This window comes from Quercus robur, chromosome 9 (assembly GCF_932294415.1).
Source record: "Quercus robur chromosome 9, dhQueRobu3.1, whole genome shotgun sequence".
Lineage (NCBI taxonomy): Eukaryota > Viridiplantae > Streptophyta > Magnoliopsida > Fagales > Fagaceae > Quercus > Quercus robur.
This window is the reverse complement of record NC_065542.1, coordinates 13,359,728-13,363,163: the sequence shown is the minus strand read 5'-3', so window position 1 is coordinate 13,363,163 and position 3,436 is coordinate 13,359,728.

Here is a 3,436-nt window from a genome sequence, read left to right as displayed (position 1 = left end):
TTCCACCCCCCCCCCCCCCCTTTTTTTTTCCTTCTCACTGATAACCTTGTTACTCTCCATCTTTTTCTTTTTTATTTTAGCTTTCTTTGTACATGGCTAGCTACTCATCAATCGGTGTAGGTTTATGGTGTGTTGATTGCTCTCCTTTGTTCTTCATTTCAGGTTTGCATCTATTTACTCTTCCTTTTCTTTTGTTCTTCAATTTTTTCTTGTTACAATATTGCACTCTTCTATTGTTGTTGGTTATTTGCTTTATTTTTTAATGGCTTAATGAGAAACTCTCTTTTAGTCTCTTCGGTGCTTTTATTTAGCCTTTTAAGTTTTTAAATTTTTTTCTCCAAACTAATATAAATCTACATGTTTATAGCGGAGAAGCAATTTGCCACTTTTCCCTCTAACACTTATCACACCAACCCACGTGAATTACAACTTCTTCATATAATTATAAATAAGTTTTTAACATTTTATTTCTGCACTTTAATATTTAATTCAAATTTAGTAAATAGTAGGCCAAACTTTGTTTTCATTTTGCCAATAGATTTGTCTTTAATTCAACCCAACTGAGTCTAAAAAGTTACTTTTCTAGTACTTTTCCTTATTTTTAATTTTCCACTTAGCAAGTTATTTAATTAGTGCAGATGTTATCTACTTTTGATAATGTTAATTTAATGAATTACGTGTATATATATGATAAAAGGATAGGAGAAAGGTTATAGGATGTTTCATGCTTCCTTCAGATGCAAATTGTAAATGATTTGTTATAAAGGAAAAATAAAACATCTAAAGAATCATTGGGGGCTGATTGGCGGGAAGGTTCCTTTGTAAATAACTTCTCATTTCATTTTATGCTTGATAGGAGAGGAACTTATGTCATCATCCAAGTATGAGGTTGAAATCCAAATCAATGGCATGTGGTTTTCCTGATATGGATAATATGAAATATCTCACAAAAAATGATAAGAATAATACGAGAAATATTATGTTCATAATATTTTTATAATAAATTTTAAATAGCAGGTTATTATTCGTTGTTATTGTTAGGACAAAAAAGTAATATTAATGTTAGGTTTAAATTTGAACTAATCATTTATAATTTGTTGTGAAAATATTATAAAAATGTTGTAAAGATAATCTCTCATATAATATTCCGCAACTCCAGAGTTCTCGGTGCCAGTTAGGATTTAAATGTCATTTTATGACTAGGGTCATTGGATTTTTCGTCGATTACCACCAAGACTAGCTAGGCATAGTTGAGTTGCTAGCCTAGTGTGCTCCAGTTGTTGCATCCTTGGCTCATGCCGATGTGCCGTATCAACACACTACTTGTCAGGGTGTACGTGCGTTTAGATTAGCTTTTTATTGATATGCTGATTTATTAATTGCACTTAAAAAAAAAAGGCTAAAAAAAGAAAAATTGAAAAAAAAATTTAATACGTACACGTACTAATAGCTACTATATCACATCATCCATAATCTTGTAAAATATAAAAAGTGCATATTAGCGGGGATAAAATTATGTATAAATATACAAGTGTTATAGTAACTGTGTATATATGCACGGTTACTATAGCTCGTGCATTTAATATTTTAGTATTTTTTGGTAATATTGGGTTTGTGAGAGAGAGGGGTAGTGAGTGAGGAAATAACAAAAAATTATAAAAGAATAAATATTTTATTGAATAGATATGTAGAATAGATAGTGACGACGCCACGTTGGGTTTAGGGTGTTCCTAGGAACACCTTGACCTGAAAAAAAATCATATATATAAAAATTTAAATTTTATTATTTGTTTACCCATAAAAAAAAAAAAAAAAAACACCCTCAGCAAAATCAGGAACACCCTTAAAATTTTTATGACAAACAAATTTTGAACTAAAATCTTAAAAAAAAAAAAAAATCGGTTATAGAGCTAGCCCAAAAAACAAAAAAGCCCAACATCAATTCCAAACAAAACCAACCTCAACTAGATTTTTAAATCAAAATACATTATTAACTAAATACCTAACAGGCCCAACCCAAACGTATTCTCAAAAAAAAAGCCAACCAATCAAAACCCAATACGAATACGCATCCGCCGATTAAAATCAGAAACCTAAAATCAGAAACCACCTAAAGAAAAAAAACCTCAACAACGCCTTATGCCTCCGCTAGACTGCCTGAAACCTCATCATCAAGCAGGTGCGACGCGGCGACGGCGCCTCCACGGCTCCACCTGAAACTCAAGCAACTGAGCTTGGGTCGGGCATCAGAGATCGAAGATCGGTCTGATTGGATCAGAGCTTGCGATGCCGATGCTTGGCCTTGAATCCTTCCTTGCCTCTAACGCCTCGACGTGCTGCCGCGGCTCGCGGCGCTGCCCTTCAGGCCTCCCTCAAGGTATTTTACACTTTACTTCTCTCTTAATCTTTGGGTTTTGCTGCGGAGTGGACTGTGCCACTGTGATCTGAGAGAGAGCTCTTATAAGTATTCAAGTCTTTTAGTCTTTAGTCTTTAAGTCTGATTCTCTCTCTTTGGTCTTTATTCTTCAAGTCTTTATAATTATTCAATTTATTTGTCCCTTTTTTTTCTTTTTTTTTGACTTTATCCTTGTGTCATTGTGTTGGTGGTGTTGGTGAGTTTGTCTTTTTGTGGATTGTGATTTGTGAATTTATCTGATTGGCTCCTCTTGTGTGAATCTTGTCGGCTGAGTGGAGGTAAATGGGGCCATGGGGCCGTGTGGTGTGGGGTGAGATATTAAAAAAAAATTAATGAAGCAACTAAACATCAATAATTAATAATTTAATTAAATAATACATTATAAAAGACAAACAAATTAAATTATGTTAGGCTAAACAACAATTAATAATTTTATAATTAATGAAACAATAATACAATAAATTATAGTTTATAAAAGACAAACAAATTAATAAAACAACTAAACAACTATAATTAATAATTTTATTAATATTTCAAATGAACTTATAGTTTATTGCACAGGTACTTTTGCTCATTTATTTTCTTTTCATTTTTTTTTTTCCTTTGGAGGTTTTTCGGTGTAAAGAATGCAAATTTGTTTTGGTTTTAAGAACAGGTTTTTTTTTTTTTTTTTAAAACACAAACTTCATGCCGGCCAAATCTTGAATTTCGGCCGGTATTTACTGAAATGTCCCGAAACACCCTAAATAGACTGAAATGACCCAAAATTTGTTCAAAGTCGAATAGGATAGGTTACTGTTCTGGTTTGTCCAGGAACACCCTGGACAAAATTCCTGGAGTTGCTATTGAGAATAGATAGACTGATATGAGTATTTTGTAAAAATAAGTATGTAAAATAGAAAAAGTATTTTTTTTATGCTTAAAATAGACGAAAAAATTACATGAGCTAATAAGGTTGCTCCAAGAATATAAATAAAAATGCCGCGTAAAAATACACACAACAGGGTCCGTTTGGATACA